The sequence below is a fragment of the Silene latifolia genome, chromosome 1 (assembly GCF_048544455.1).
Source record: "Silene latifolia isolate original U9 population chromosome 1, ASM4854445v1, whole genome shotgun sequence".
In the NCBI taxonomy this organism is placed as follows: domain Eukaryota; kingdom Viridiplantae; phylum Streptophyta; class Magnoliopsida; order Caryophyllales; family Caryophyllaceae; genus Silene; species Silene latifolia.
Genome location: NC_133526.1, coordinates 13,764,232 through 13,781,437, shown reverse-complemented (window position 1 = coordinate 13,781,437; position 17,206 = coordinate 13,764,232). Strand labels below are relative to the sequence as shown.

General features: G+C 45.0%; 1 long non-coding RNA gene across 1 annotated transcript; it reads right to left on the bottom strand.

Moving 5' to 3' along the window:
- Positions 1-10,614: 10,614 nt before the first annotated feature.
- Positions 10,615-11,087, bottom strand: LOC141651659 (uncharacterized). Its single transcript, XR_012546907.1, has 2 exons — positions 10,995-11,087; positions 10,615-10,912 (listed from the first exon to the last, which is right to left on the bottom strand). It is a non-coding gene; the product is annotated as an uncharacterized LOC141651659 (long non-coding RNA).
- Positions 11,088-17,206: the final 6,119 nt, after the last annotated feature.

The window sequence follows — 17,206 nt, the reverse complement described above, 5'->3', positions numbered from 1 at the left end:
GCACCCGTGTTCATTGGCATCCACGAGAGTCATTCTAGACATAGAATGCTAAGGGTAACGATTGCTTAGTGTTCATGTCACTACTTTGTGTCTTGACATGACACGAGGTATTCGAACGGTTCCAATTTCCCATAAAAATTGGTGGCGACTCCATACAAAATGCAAACGCTTGTCCCCGTTTCTCACCAAGCGCCCCCGTGGGCGGCCCGCTGTCCACAGTTTGGCGACTCCGCTGGGGATATACACTTACGTGTAGCAAGGGTGAAACTTGAACAAGGTTAGGGAATAAGTTTGTACAAGACAATTGTCGGTTTTCATAACTCGGTCTTCCTAGACCGTTTATTCGGCCTTCCTAGGCCCAACCCAACCCATTCGACCAATCGTCCCGTCTAAACGGTCCTAATTCTTATTTGGGCCTAAGGATGGATAGCGATTGACGTCATCCATACCATGATGCTTACTCTTGTTTGTATCAAGGGCCTTCACTACTTGAGGAAATGGACTAGGAATCGGCCTTACTCTTGTTTGGCACGAGCCTCTCCACAGACTTCGGGTTTGATGGTTCGGTATGGCAACCCACCCTTTAAACCAAAACCCTTTTAAATGCACTCAGCATCCCGTTATAATGCTTGTATAAATGTGTAAACCTTACGTGATCACCACTTCTAAAACAAAACCATGACGAATTTTCAAAAATTCAAAATCTTCATTTTCAAACAGGAATTTCGAAAAATAGGCCTTTAATTAGCGCAAAATCCGGTCAAAACTCTGTCCGTTTGTCAAGTCAAAATTCGGGCCACAAGCCCATTTCAAAACCTCACTTCGAGTCCACTCCTACAACTACACTACAGTTGACTAGGACACACATTTTCAAAGACCTTGTCTTTCTTCAAAACTCACTCAACACAAGTGGCACACACCCACTTCACGAATCAAATCTTTCCTCTTTTAGCAAGCGTGATAGAATGGTCGATCGTGTTTTGATTCGTCGCCGATCTCTTATCCAGTTTCCAAGATGCCTGGGTCAAGTGGTGAAACGAACCTCCAGCAAATTCAAGAAAGTAATGATCGAATCCTAGCCGCGATAACCCAAATGCAAATCACTCAAGAACAAACCTATGACCGCCTTGAGCTTATCGAAGGCCGTATCTTTGATGTAGAGGGAAAGCTACCTCCCCCTCAAGGTGGAGTACTACAATTTTCCGATGACGAGTCTAAAGATGAAAATCCTGCCCTAGGAACAACCGCCGCTGAGAAAAGACTCCAATACCTAGAGGAGCAGTTGATGTACCTTAAGGGGGATGCCATTTATAGGGAGAACAATCGCAAGTATGAAGCTGTCAATTCCAAATTGCCCACTAACTTTAGCATGACGGATATCCCTAAGTTTAAAGGACATTAGAACCCTTTGAACCACATCCGCGCCTTCAAGGACTACATGTCTATCAAAGGCATCAAACCCGAGATGTTCTTAAGGATCTTTCCCTCATCTCTTGATACCATCCCAAAGCAATGGTTCTACACTTTAGATCACAAAAAGGTCGCTACTTGGGAGGACGCCGCGATCGAGTTCTCGAAACAATACGCGGATAATGCCGAGATCCAAGTCAACATGCGTACTCTAGAGGTTCTTACCCAAAATGACAAAGAAGGATTCACCGACTTCCTAAGTAGGTGGAGGAATACTAGTACTCAACTAGTTGAACGCCCGGATGAGGCTACCCTTGTGGAAAAGTTTGTGGATAATCTCAAGCCCATATATGCCAACCATTTGAGATATCAAAACATCAAGACTTTCAAGGACTTAACTGTACTAGGGACACGAATTAAAGATGATATCCGTAAAGGACTCTTGTCCAAAACAGTAGGTCGAGGATATCAAGGGTCCACGAGTCGTTCATACGGCTCTACTAGCAAGACCGACGAAGTTAACCTTCTCGAGCCATCCAAGAAAACTAGCCCACCAAGGAAGTTCACAAACCTTGGGGATACGTACTCCAACGCTCTAAAAAGACTAATGAAGCAAGGTAAGCTCCAACCCATTGGACCTACTCCCGAACCTGAAAAGAAGTCCAAATTCTGGGATGAAAACTCCTACTGTGAATACCATAGGGGCAAAGGGCACGACACAGAAAAATGCTACAAGTTGAAACACGTGCTTCAAGATATGATCGAAGATGGTCGACTCCCAATTCCACCAGGAGGTAAGCCCAACAACACTCAGAATCCTCTTGGAGTTCTAGTGATTACAAGTGACGAATCTACCTTAGATTGCTCACATCTCATTTCTCCCACCGAAAATGAAATTCATGCAATTGAGAAAGAAAGACTCTACTCTACCATTGCCCCTACCATTTCCGACTTCATCGCATGGGCAAGGAGTGTAGATAGACAAGTGTGGGAACTAGAAAACATGGTAACGACCTTACGCGATCCCAATGCAACGCCTAAAGAACGTGTACCACTGATCTTCTCTCAAAATGCTACTATGCAAGAAGTAGTCGCCGTGGTTGATAAACTAGTCGATCAAATCATACGACTAGAAAGTGATATCATGAGAATGAAGGAACTAGCTGCAATCAATGGGGTTTGGGCCGATGACGATGAAGACGAATACCTCATTGAAAACTCCTTGGTCAAGGAAATAATCCAAAATGGTGAAGACCAAGATGTGGATCACCTAACTCGTTCGGGTCGCCCGTATCAAAGCACTACTCAAAACGGTCCAACCAATGTCATCACACCAAATGACAACGAAGATGACCCCACTGATCATTTGCTCAAGCAATTACAGAAAACCAAGGTGATCTTTTCACCGGCAACTAGTGGCAAGCTCATTTCCGCATCGCCAAGCTTTACTGCAAGCTTTGGCCAAATTGAATGTAGCGCATAACTCTACTCCCGAAGATGTAGTCAACTTGGTCTTCCAAGAATCACCGAGGTTAAGTAATCCTATTACTTTCTCAGATGAAGACTTACCACCTTTTGGCGCTAGTCACAACCTTGCTCTATATATCCCCGTCATTTGTCTAAAGAAAAACGTGCCAATGACTTTGGTAGATGATGGCTCCACGGTCAACGTCATACCCCTCAAAACGGCATACAAACTAGGCATGAAAGAGTCGGATTGGACTCCCACCAATCAAGGTGTACGTGCATATGACGGTACACGACGAAAAGTGGTTGAACTTGCTAGCCTAACCATAGCCACGGGACCAATCGAACGAAAAGTTAACTTCCAAATAGTGGACATCGAAGCTTCATTCAACATACTTCTGGGAAGGCCCTGGATTCATGCTTCCAAAGCGGTAACATCCACCCTTCACCAAAACATCAAGATCCCACTAAATGGCAAAGTTGTGACGATCACTTCGTCACCCATCAAGGCAATAATCGAGAAGCAATCAAACAATCAAGTCCTTGCGGATCCCATATACGAGCTTGGGGGCTTCCAAAGTGTGAACGTCATAGAAAGTGAGTTGGCACCCTTATACTATAATCCCTACTCCAACTTGGTGGTCAACCACATACTCAAGTCTCAAGGATACTTCCCTGGAATGCCTTTGAACCCAATTCGGAAGAACACCTTCGCACCATACAAGAAAGGCAACTCGACAAGGATACCACTTGGACTAGGGTACAAACCCACAACTGAAGAAGTTCTCGAAATGCTCGCTCAAGTCCAAAATCGCAAGTACGTGGGAGTCCAAATGAGGCCATATCTTCCCACTTTAAATGGATACTTCGTTCAAGAAGGAAGTTCAGAACTCTTTCATGGATTTCCCGAACCTTGGCAGTATCTTGAGAGGAAGTTAGCCGGAATCGAGATCTTTCACGATTGCTACTTCATTCCTCTCAAAACGGTTCCTACCGTCAAAACCCGTCAAGCACCTTGCTTCGACGAACAAGCCGTTAGCCTACTTTTTGGAGAAGACCGATTCATTAGGGCCGCGCAGGATGAGATCATTACTATGATACTTCAGGACGATCGCTTCAACCCCACCGCGTTGATCACAGAAATCGACACAAAGCGGCAGAAAGGATGGAGAAAATCTATCAAATGGACCAACAACCAAGGAAGACTCTTCAAGCTCACTACTGGAGAAGGAGAGATGTTCAAAGGAGAACCAGAAGACGACGAGTTCGAGTCGGAGTCGGAGTCGGAGTCAGAGTCGGAGTCTAGAGAAGTCATTAGAGAGTCTACTCCTGTTGTCATCCCCACCCCCTTCGTTTCTCCTAGCCTAGCATCGAGTAGTCACGGTAGTTCAAGGAATGCCCCAATTACTGTTCCTTTGCCGCCACTGACCATGGATCAGTTGGCTTCTTTGTTTCAACTTTACTCAAATCTTAATATGAATAAATCAGGTTCTGCTTACTCTCTGTGTTCTTTCGAGTGCAGTGCATTTACGATGATACCGAGGATGACCAAGACCGGACTTGACCGAAATACCTCCCTACGTAGCCAAAGAAATATTACAGGAAGGGGAAGGGGGACCAGTAATAGAGGACACCGAACCCATCAACGTAGGAACCGAATTAGAACCCAAAGAACTTAGGATAGGGACTACCTTGAGCTCTACCGAAAGGACCGATTTCATAGACCTCCTAAATGAATTCAAAGACGTTTTCGCTTGGTCCTACAAAGACATGCCAGGGATCGACAGGGATATCGCCGAACATAGGATTCCGATTAAGCCGGGTTTCAAACCTGTGAAACAGAAACTTCGACGAATGAGAACAGAATGGGCTCTAAAGATTAAGGAAGAAGTTGATAAGCAATTCAAAGCCGGGTTCATCAAAGTTTCCGAGTACTCTGACTGGGTAGCTAACATAGTACCTGTGCCCAAAAAGGATGGGAGAATCCGTGTTTGTGTTGACTTCAGGGACCTAAACAAAGCGAGCCCGAAAGATGACTTCCCTCTACCTCACATTGACATATTGGTGGTTAATACTGCAGACCACGCATTACTATCCTTCATGGATGGGTATGCGGGTTATAACCAAATCAAGATGGCCATGGAAGATATGCACAAGACCGCTTTCGTCACCCAATGGGGAACCTATTGCTATACAGTAATGCCATTCGAATTGATCAACATCGGAGCTACATACCAACGCACCGCAACTACACTCCTACATGACATGATGCACAAAGAAGTTGAGGTATATGTAGATGACATGATCGTCAAATCCAAGGAAAGAGAGGGACATATTGCAAATCTTCGCAAGTTCTTCGCAAGGCTACGGAAGTACAACATGAGACTTAATCCTCAGAAATGCACATTTGGGGTAACATCCGGAAAACTCCTAGGATATGTCGTTAGCCAACGCGGTATAGAAATAGATCCCTCAAAAATCAAAGCTCTGATCGAAATGCCACAACCTCAAACAGAAAAAGAAGTCAGGGGATTCCTAGGAAAGGTACAATACATAAGTCGATTCATATCGAAACTTACCATGATTTGCGAGCCTATCTTCAAGAAACTCAAGAAAACAGACCACACCATGTGGGATGATGATTGTCAAAAGGCGTTTGACCGAATCAAGGAGATATTGGCTAAACCACCAGTGCTCATGCCACCACAACGAGATCAACCTCTTGGTTTATATCTCACAAGAATCGAAAGCGCCATGGGTGCTATCTTTGGCTCAAACCGTAGGAAGTGAAGAAAGAGCTATTTACTATCTAAGTAAGAAGTTCTTGGAATATGAGTGCAAATACTCGCAACTCGAAAAGACATGCCTCGCTCTTGTGTGGGCAACGAAGAAGCTACGTCATTACATGCTTAGCTACTCCGTCAAGATATATTCCAAAATGGATCCAGTCAAATACCTCTTCGAGAAACCCGTCCTCAACGGACGTCTTGCAAGGTGGACTCGATGCTCTTTAATTCGACCTCAAATATGTGCCACTAAAAGTCATAAAAGGTCGCGCCGTCGCCGAATTCTTCGCAGAAAATCCTATCAACGACGCGCAAACCATAGACACTTGGTCATTTCCCGACGAAGATATACTTCAAACAGACGTAGACTCTTGGGATCTATACTTTGATGGAGCATCAAACTTAAGAGGATTCGGAATAGGAGTGTTGCTCATTTCTCCTGAAGGTGAGCATACACCAATCGCTGTCAAACTCGACTTCGAGGTGACAAACAACGCTGCAGAGTATGAAGCTTGCCTCATTGGACTGCAAGCGACAGTAAGCTTAGGCATCAAAAACCTCCGAGTACATGGGGATTCATCACTGATCATCAATCAAGTTACAGGATCCTGGAAAATCCGAAGCGAAAGCCTCGCACCCTATCAAGCTAGGATAGACTAAGTGGCTCAATTCTTTGACCACGTAACCTACCTACACCTACCTCGGGAGGAAAATCAATTTGCAGACGCTCTTGCGAAACTCGCATCTTTGATAAATATGCCAGACCACATGGTAGAAATGCCTTTGTGTATCGAACGACGGTCAGAGCCGGCTTATGTCCATCAAATCACCGATGAAGAAGAAATCACACAGGAACCCTGGTTCCAAGCGATCCTGAATTTCAAGCTCAATGGTACCTATCCACCAGATATGGACAAAAGGGGACAACGTGCTATACGCCTATTAGCTTCCCAATACATCCTCATGCAAGGAGAATTATACAAAAGAACACCTCTTGGTGTAATCCTACGTTGCCTTGATCATTCACAAGCACAAAAGGTGATGGAAGAAGTCCACGACGGAGAATGCGGTCCTCACATGAGTGGGCCTATGATGGCAAAGAAAATCACACGTCTAGGGTATTATTGGACCACAATGGAATCTGATTGCATCAAATACGTGAGACATTGCCACAACTGCCAAATCTTCGGGAATGTACAACATGTCCCTCCTTCGTTGCTATACACGATGACATCTCCTTGGCCATTTTCCGCATGGGGAATTGACATAATCGGAAAGATAACCCCAGCCGGAACAGGAGGTCACTGTTTCATTCTAGTAGCAATTGACTATTTCACCAAGTGGGTAGAAGCGGCTTCTTACACCGCTCTTACGGCTAAAAATGTGGCAAAATTCATACAGAACAACATCATCTGTCGATATGGTTGCCCACATGAGATCATCAGCGATAATGGGTCACACTTCCAAGCCGAAACCGAGCAATTGCTAGCCAAATACAAGATTAAGCATCACCACTCTTCGCCCTATAGACCACAGACTAACGGCGCGGTAGAGGCGGCAAACAAGAACGTTGTCACAATTCTCAAGAAAATGACTGACAACTATAGAGATTGGCCAAGCAAGATACCCTTTGCTTTATGGGGATATCGTACATCAGTTAGGACGCCCACTGGGGCTACTCCTTTCTATTTGACCTACGGCATGGAGGCCGTACAACCAGTCGAGCTAGAAATACCATCCTTACGTATTCTACTCGAAAGTCAAATCCCTGAAGCCGATTGGAAGAGAGATAGATATGAAGAACTCATCCTCCTGGATGAACGTAGGCTACGCGCCTTACATAATGTCCAAACATATCAAGCACGTATCAAACGAGCTTTCAACAAAAGAGTTAGGCCAAGAAACATCAAAGAAGGAGACTTAGTACTCAAATCGGTTAGAGCTCTTTTACCTGTCGACCCAAGGGGAAAATTCAAACCTAATTGGGCCGGACCATACCTAGTCAAATCCATACTCCCAGGCGGTGCGGTTAGGATCACAGACCTAGATGGGAATGAGTTTTCGAACCCCACAAACCTCGACCAACTGAAACGATACTATGCCTAGAATAGGACAAAAACGCGCCTCGCGTAAACCCATGTGTCGCTCTTTTGGTACTAAATAAACGGCCCCTGGCCAAGCTGAAATAAGCTGAGTGTCACTATGCTCTTGCATCTTGACAAGACTGTCATCCTCATATCACCAAATAAACTGAATTCGCACCTTGAGAACAAACAAAAGCTCATGCTTATTTTCTATGTTCATTACAAGCTCTTGCTTCGAACAATTATTCTTTTACATTTACTCGAACTACGCGCAAGGGTTTGATTTCGCTTTTTTTAAGTGAATACGTAGGCAATCCTTCACCGGATTCAACCCAATATACCTAAAATGTAAATAGAAGGACATTTGCATTGCATTTGAAATTCGACAAGAATAATAAAAGAAAATCACAGCGGTTTCTTAACCATTCAACCTTTTTTTATTCCATTCATTTTCTAATAATGATAGTACGTTACATAATAAAAAAATAGAATAGGCTAGGATTCTAAAAATCCCTCCTTTTTATTATAACAATAATAATAATAATCAAATAATAAATAAGGACTCGGGCTATTCCTCCATCTTCCCCTTGCCCTTGTCATTCTTGTCATACTTCTTGTCACGACCTCGAGCCAGACGCTCTTGCACCACCTCAGACCTAATCACCAACGGTCTTTCTCGAGGCCTGACTCTTCCATTCTTACCAACCACCATTTCCGCAACAGGAGTAGTCTTTGATTTCTTCGAAGGATGAATGACCTGAAATCCAGCTTCTTCTTCTCCTTCTGTCAGATGCTTCTCCTTCTCTTTCTCTCCCTCGCGCACCTTGTAGTCGACAGGCTCGCGTTTCCTCAGTCTCTCGCGTTCTTCCGAAGTCGCAGCCTTTCTCCACCTCAGATAGGAATCTGACACCCACAAAGCGTTGGCGGAGAAGCCCAAGAACCACATGTTCCTTTGGGCCCATTTGATGGCCCACTCTCTTCGGCTCTCGGTGGTAAGCGCTACAGCAGTCTGCGGAACGGTATCAAGCCTCGGGATAGTCTGCTTCAGCCCAACTTGCCTCATCAATCTCTCCGGAAAGATGCATACCATGAACTCCAATCCCGGAATGCGCACGGACCTAGTGGGATCCAAAGAAGACACGCCAGTGATAGACTTGAGATGCCACCACGGTACGACCCACCTAATCAACGGGCCATCATCATTCTTCAGCTTGTTCTTCCAATAGTCACAGACCCGGGTGAAGTCCACCATGTACAACCGCGTCCTCATCGCAATCATACGGGAATGATAGGAAAGTGCATGAACTGGGGGCTCGAGCAGTCGGAGCCGTTCCATAAGCCAAACCTACCAAAAGCAGAAATTAGACACCCAACGAAAAAAACAAAAAAAAACGAAAAACGAAAAAAAAAAAGAAAAAAAAAACGAAAAAAAAAAGAGGTGTCTTTTACCTGTAGGATGACGGGACTCCCCGAAAGTGGAAGATCGCGGTTGGATTTCCTATTATCCAAACCCAAAATAATCTCCCCTAAACACAAGCAAGCTGGGCTCCTGCGCAGCTCCATTTGCTCGATAAGACCCAAAAGACGGGGATCACCTCGCAAATCTTCATCAACATGTCCATGAAAGACATACACATGCAGCAAACAGAAGCCAAATGCTCTCCTCCTAGCAACATAAGAGACTGTGGGGTCAGCTCTATTGATGAATCGGTCTACAAAGTCCAGCATTCTCACGCCTTTCGGGGTAACCAAGCGATCCACCTCGAGTCTAGTCAATCCAAGCAAGTCTCTGAATTTGGTCTTATACCCTTGTGAAGTGGAAGGAATAGCGGGTAAGTGCTCGGGATCCCACCCACCAATAGCAGCAATTTCCTCCGGAAAAGGACAAATATCACCACCTGGGAACGCGAAAACATGACAATTTGGGTCCCAGTAGTCAAGATAAGCATCCAAGAACGGTTTTACAACCTTAATGAGTTTCAAACTCAATAGAGACCCAAGGTTATGAGCACCCATATCGTGCTTCTCGACATTCGAAAATTCATTGGTCCATTCCTTCAAGCGGACCTCCAAAGTGTTCATGATGACAAATTTTCTCTTGAAAATTTATTTTGGGAGTTTTTATGAGATTAACGGAGAAAAGACGGAAGAATTATATGATTTAAAGCCTCGTCGACGCTTCTATTTATACTAATTGCTGTTTCCAAAATCCGCAAGGAGAGACAAACTTGGGAACAGGCGCAGCTCCTGCTGCGCCTATTCAAAGCGACGCAGCTCATGCTGCGCCTCTTCCCCAGGCTCATTTTCTGTGATTTCCGCGTTTGGATCTTTCCTAATTCTATAACGACTAATTTCCTGTTCCTACGGGATTTTATTTTGGTAAATACGAGCAGTTTACCATGTTTCAAGCTTCCTAAATTCGCGGGCACGCATTTCGAGGCGACGTCGACACCTTCGCCATTTTCATCGCACTTAATTCTTCTTTTTTATTTTAATTCATTTATTTATTCTTAGGAAATAAAATTTCATTTTAATTAAATTTCATAAATTTCATTTTAATTTCTTTTTTTAGGAAATAATTCTCTTTTGTTTTCATTTCAACATTTTCATTTCTACACTTACAGATTTCTATTTTTCCTTTTTTTAGGGGGTAACCCTCCCTACCGTCCGGTCATTTCCGACAAAATTTTTGCATTTTTGCACTTTTTGTATCCTTTTGAGTCTCTTTTTGCGCTAATTAAGGCCATGTGTATAAAATGTATGCTACTGCGTGATTTCCATGTAAATTTCGGCAGCATGACGGCGTAAACCGTTGTCTACCAAACCGTTTCAAGAACTAACCTGCAGGTACAAGCAACACAACCCAGCAGCAAAGGCACTCAGGCCATCATATATACAAATGTACAAGCAAACTGGGGGCTTGCGCCCCGAACAAAGTCCAAAGTCCGAGAAAACTGAGAGCTTGCGCCCCAAACAAGTCCAAAAATGTTCAAAATCAGATGTACAAGTCTACAAAACTACGCCAAACTACTGATGGACACCCTCCAACTCAGCAACCCTCGCCGTAAGAGCAGCAATCTCGGCGTCCCGAAACTCGAGCTCCCTCGACAAGCGAGCCGTCTCCTCCCGAGACTGGGCCAACTCTCGCTCCAGCTCGCGGTCACCCTGTAAAAACAACAAATTGGCTCATGTCAATCAAAACAAAACTGAAAATCAAAAATCAAAAGAAATCAAACGAGGTTCGTACCTGACGACCTCGACCACCGACGAGTGCCTCGATGGCAGTAGCTCGTAGCCGGTTGGCCACCCTCCATAGTGCCACGAACCGAGATGGCGCGGCCTGCATTTCAAAAGAAATTCTCAGTAAAGTGAACAAGTTCAATCAAATGTGTTCTTACACGAAAGGTATATAAGCTGGAGGCTCACCCTCCGAATCGATCTTTTGTCGTCAGGCCAAAGATCCGTCACGCCTACGTCAAAGTCACGCAACTCGGAGATCGTCGTCCTCCCAGTCGCGTCAGTGTACTCAAGAGTCTCGGGGTACACTGGGGGCTCGATGCCCGCCGCCTCGACCTCCTGCAAAGACAAATAGCTCTCATTAATCGATGATCTTTCATCGTAATTCTCAAAATCAAATCAAGAAAAGTAAAGGACGCTCACCACTACTGGCCAGTACGCCAACCTCCCGTAAAGGAACGCCGAGTAGTCCTCGCCAGGCAGAAGAAGGTCGTGGCCGCTGGCACCAGCCAGGTCCGCCTCCCTCTCAGCCTCAGTAGGCTCCCTGAACATCGTCCTCGGAGGGTCAATGGGAACCGTCAACGCGCCCCGAGAGCACTGACGAGCCAAACGCTCGCTCAGATACCACACAGGACCCATCGACGTCCACAACAGCAGCCGACTCGGGCTCCTAGGTCGAAGGACCTCAGCAACGAAAGGAGGCGCTCCAGCGTACTCCACCCAAGGTCTGGGCACCCACTGCGACAAGATAAGGCAAAGATCATTCCTATGATCAAATAGAAGCAAAGTACAAGAGATGTAAATACGAGTGGGATACTCACGCTGCTCAGCTGAAGGGCGTTCACATCCCGCCGGTAGACATTGTGAGAGGAGCGCTTGCTCTTCGTCCTGCACATCACCCAATCCCTCACCACGGGATAGGCCTTCTCCAGCGGCTCTGTCCTCTTCGGCGCGAGACTCGGGAAGTAAGAGTACACCCATGCCTATAAAACAAGATAATCAATAACGATCTTTCGTGATTCGATAAAGAAAGGAATTTACTTTGGTCTAAGGGAAGGTTCATACCTCCAACAGTAGTCCAGGTCCGACAGCGCCAGGAGAAGTCCCCTTCTCCATCAACTCCGGACGAACCATGGCCCTCATGAAGCGGATGAGGACCGCAAAACCAGCAGTGACCCAGTCCCAGCGTCCTAAGGAACTCAGGTCAGAAAGAAAGGGAAGAAGCTTCGTCGATAGCCTCTCGCCCTTGTCTCCGAGGTAAATCAAAGACAAGAATCACCAAAGCCACAGACGAGCCCTCTGCTCAGCTGTACAAGGAGGGGGAGCAGTCTCCCTCCCATCGATCGTCACCAGCTCCGGGGTCTTCCCCGCAAAGTAGTCTCGGACATAGGTACTGGGTACCAAGCCCGGCACAGCAACAGCCTTCGGCGACAGGTTCCAGCCGATCAATCTCCTCGCCTCGGCCGAATCCGCTCTCATAGCAGTCTCCGGCCACACCATCTCCTCGGTCCCACACGGCAGACCAGAAATCATGCCGTAGTCCTCTAGAGTAACTCCCACCTCACCAAAAGGCAGGTGAAACGTGGAAGTCGTATCCCAGAATCGATCCAAGAAAGCACGGACCAGGCTAAGGTTGGCCCGCAACTTCCTCTTCACGATATCCCTCCAGACCTGAACCAGAGGACCAAACGCTCCGCGCTCGATCATGGCCCTCTCCTCCGCCGACAGCCGCTCGTAGTGCTCCATCGCTGTCGTGTAACCCGAGAACGACCTGATGTTCCCGGCCTCCTATAATGATTTGAAACAAAGCTATCTTTAGTTTTGAATGAATTTGGCAAGAAGTTTGGATAAAAAGAATAAAAGAGAATAGGTGATGAGTAGTGAATTCTTATTTACCAAGCTCTTCACCGTCCTGTGGGACAGGTGACCCTCTGCAGCCCGCACGAGGTGCCTACTCTCCCAGGTCTCAGCCCACGCAGGAGCTCCTCTCAGCTGACGACCTCCTCGCCTGACGTTGGCCCGTCTCGGGGCCTCCTCCTCCTCCACCTCCTCGTGTGCCTCGTCTCCAGTGGCCATCACCGCATCGGTGAAAGCCTGCTCCAAAGCCTCCTCAACCGCACTGGCGTCTATCTCCATGGGAGTCCTCCCAGAAGAAGAAGCCTCATCACCTGCGACATTAAAGTAAATTTAGGCCGCGTCACTTGACGGCAAGCCTTGGTTAAGAAGTTTTCGAGCCTCCAGAGCCCTGAAAACTGTCCTTTCTGGCCATCTTTGGTCATATTCCCGCCAACCCAATCACTCATGTGATAAATTGGGTCAAGTCAAGTCCAAGTCAAAGCCTAGTTCCAGGTTCGAGTCGAAAATTCGGCAGCATTTCGTTATAACGGCGATTATGCCCTAGAAAGGTGCCCTGAAAAAGTTGTCACGAACCAAAATTTCGAGATGACAGGAAGTTTACCCATCATCCAAGGATCCCAAATATCAAATTTCATCGCCAATGGACAATCCTAAGGCTATTTTCGAAGCAATTTACGGTTCAGCTGTAAAACCGTCTCAAAATTCTCTCAAGGGCTCAAAACTCGATGAAAATTCGAAGTAAATACATGGTTATGTTCCTAACATTGCCTAATATCCACTTCTAGCATCAATTTGGCAAAGCAAATTCATTTGGGGGAAAAGCCCCAAATTTTCGATCCAAAGGGTCGAAAACCCTAATTCTCGCGGCTCAAAATTCGACAAATACGGATGATTAATGCAAGATTAAGACACATACCTCGATTAGTCATGTTTAATGCAAGATTTTGAATCCAACCTCGACGGAAATGGTGGAGATTTGAGAGAAGAATTGGAGGAAATGTATTTCGAAATAATGAAAATAAACCTTCTGATTTCGCGTTTTTACGCGGAAATAGCCAATTTGGGGAAAAGACGCAGCAGGCGCTGCGCCTCTCCCAAGGGACGCAGCTCTTGCTGCGCCTCTTCCATATGTTCCCTCCGTACGAATTTTCAAAAATTCGTTATGAGTTCGTTATTTGTGGGCCCATCTTTGGTGCGCCTCTTCTTCAACGCTATTGTATTCTTTTGGTCCGTTTCGACGATTTTCTTTCGTTCCGGCCCGCGTTTTATCCTACGCGACAGTATTTTGCAGTATTGTCCAAATCCATTTTATCCCGTGCAGCAGTATTTTGCAGTATTGCTCAATTTATTTTGTCCGGCGCAGTAGTATTTTGCAGTACTGCTCACTCAAGATTTCTCCCACGACGATCAAGATGTTCCTAGTCGTCAATATTTCCCCAGTTAGAGTTCGCTTGAGACCGACGCAAGCAGATTCAACGTCAAGTTTTTTTGCCAGAGTTCGTTTGAGACCAACGCAAGCGGATTTTTCCCCAGCAGTTTCTACCGACATCCTGCTGCTTTCGATATTTCTTGTTTCCCCGCGGAGTCCGACAGGGTGTCGTTCTCCAGAAGTTCCTATACCCAAAACTTAGTTACCTCTAGGTTGAGCTCATATTTGGCCTCCTTCCCGTCAATGCTTTCCTTTAGGGTCCCACACCCTAGCACCAATCCTTATATAACTTTTAGGTCTTACCCTTAGCTCCCAAGCTCAAACCTTAGCTCCTATGCACCTCCGAAAGCATCTCGAGAAGAAGTCCCAGGTATGGTCTCTTCTTATGGCTGGCGAGCTTCCTTACGTAGTCTAATGGACTTTAAACGACCCTCCCCGATAGTCGACAGACTCTAAAATGTTCCCGACGATAGGTCCTTGGCTCAGACCCCTTGAGCCGCCTCGCGTCGCCATAGTCGTCAGGTTGTAATCTTCGATTGACCTGATGGCTATACTTTGACTTTCGCCTTGTCCAAGCCTCAGTCAAAGTGGGGGCTCTGTAGACACCTCGTTTCTGCACCTCCCGCAAACCACCCGGTGATGATTGGGCGGCATGTTTGATTCGCGGAGCGATTTGTGACAGCTCGTAAGATTATCGTCAAGTGTTTGCTCAAATATTAATGACGACCTCTTAGTTGTCATCTACGTCCTGATACGGTCGTTTTGGCAGTAATTAGAGTACATTCGGAGTCCGGGTCAAAAACCGTCTCCATTTTCTGATAACTGTTAAATCCCGAGTCAGAATATTCTGGAATGTTCCGGATATTTCTATTCCATATTTCACAAATTTTATCTTTTGGCAAATAATATCCCGTAATATTCAAAAGATAATCGAATTATTTCCGTCCTACCATAACTCAAACACGGAAATCTTTCTTCAAAGAGAGGAAACCTCCGGGAAACAGCAAGCGGCTGCGCCTCTTCCAAGGGACGCGATGGGCTGCTGCGCCTCTTCCCAGGCCCTTCTTTGCATGATTTACGTATCTTTTTTATATCTTTCCGAGATTCACTTCCAAAGAGTCTCCGAAACCCTATTCCTTCACGTGATTAGTATAAATAGGAGCTTTCGTTCCTCATATTTCTCACGCGAGTGTCCGCCCTTCTCTTCTCCCTTTGCATTCTAGACTTCGTTCTTACTAATTGGCACCTACGAGCTTGGACTTCCGACCACGTAAGCTCGGATCTTTCCGGGTACCAGCCTCCCCGTTGCATGACCGACCAATTTGACCAACTACACTCAATCAACTTAATTAATCAATCGTTTTCCTCTTACGAGGGCACTTTCTTTGCATTCGCGTCGAGCATTCACTAGTCGATTTTCTTAGTTCATCTCGTTCCGTCAACATGTAAGTCTGAGGGTGTAAATCTCTCTTTTATTTATTGTATTTTATTTATTGTAATCACCATTGTAAGATTTATGTCGAAAACACCGTTAAAACCGATTTCTAAAACCGTGCTTTAAAACCTGTTTTTGCGGATTTCCAGTAGACAGACGTCAAGAAAAGACGCAGCAACTGCTGCGCCTCTTCGTGAGGCTGCCGCAGTTCCTGCTTCTTTTCTTCTTCCTCGTCCTCTGTAATTCGTCTTTGTTTATTTGTTTTCATTCGTTTTCCTTAAATTCTTCATCATCAATAATTCACATGTATATAATTCATCACTCATCCACATGTTTTAATCGTCATAAATTCGACTTAAATCCCTTATAATTCATATTTGCGGGTTTTTGTAATTAATATTCAATTCGGGTTTTAGAAATTCAAATTGTTCATATTGAGTTTTTGGAATTCATCATTGATATATTTTCATCTGTTTATGCATTAATTCGTCATCATTCATTATGTTTAGTCTAAATTAATTTGTTTAGTTAGTTTAATTTGTTCATTAATCGTTATTTCATGTAAATAATCCGTTTGCATCGTCTCATTCATGTTTATCGCTTTCATGACCATCATTCACATGTAATTAACCTGTTAATCCCTTCCATCCGAGTCAAATAATCTGATCAATCCTTAAAATTAACAATTAACATTAACGATTTGCAGTTCCGGCTTCACAGCCAGAACTCACCCTTGGAACAGACGCAGCAATTGCTGCGCCTCTTCCAGAGGGCGCAGTCCCTGCTGCGCCTGTTCCAGGTTGAGCTCTGCCTCTGAACTCCCTTTCTGCCTTGACTTAGTTATTTAGTCTACGTATTAATTAACTAATATCCGTAATATCACTAATTTCTGTTCGTTTATTTCTTTAATTTTATTCTTTAATTTATTCTTTTATTCCTTTTTCTCAAATTATCCGTTTTAAAGGTATTTTCGACATAAATCGCCTATCTCAATGTAATTATTGTAATTTATAGTTATTGTATTTATTTTATTGTTTGTATGCTTTTCACATGTAATCAATATTAAATCTCTATTTCGACATTAATTGTATGCTAATTAATTGTTCACCGACTTAGTTAATTCTTCACATGCTAGGATTAATCAATGGATGTTGCATTGCATGCATATAGCCGACGATATATCAAGTACGAACAACTTCCCTAATCATTAGTAGAGGCCGCTATCGAGGCGGGCGGGATTAGGTGTTCGATCAAAAGAGTTTCCTAATACGTACCCTCACCCCTTACTCCAGATCTCCGTGAGCACCCGTGTTCATTGGCATCCACGAGAGTCATTCTAGACATAGAATGCTAAGGGTAACGATTGCTTAGTGTTCATGTCACTACTTTGTGTCTTGACATGACACGAGGTATTCGAACGGTTCCAATTTCCCATAAAAATTGGTGGCGACTCCATACAAAATGCAAACGCTTGTCCCCGTTTCTCACCAAGCGCCCCCGT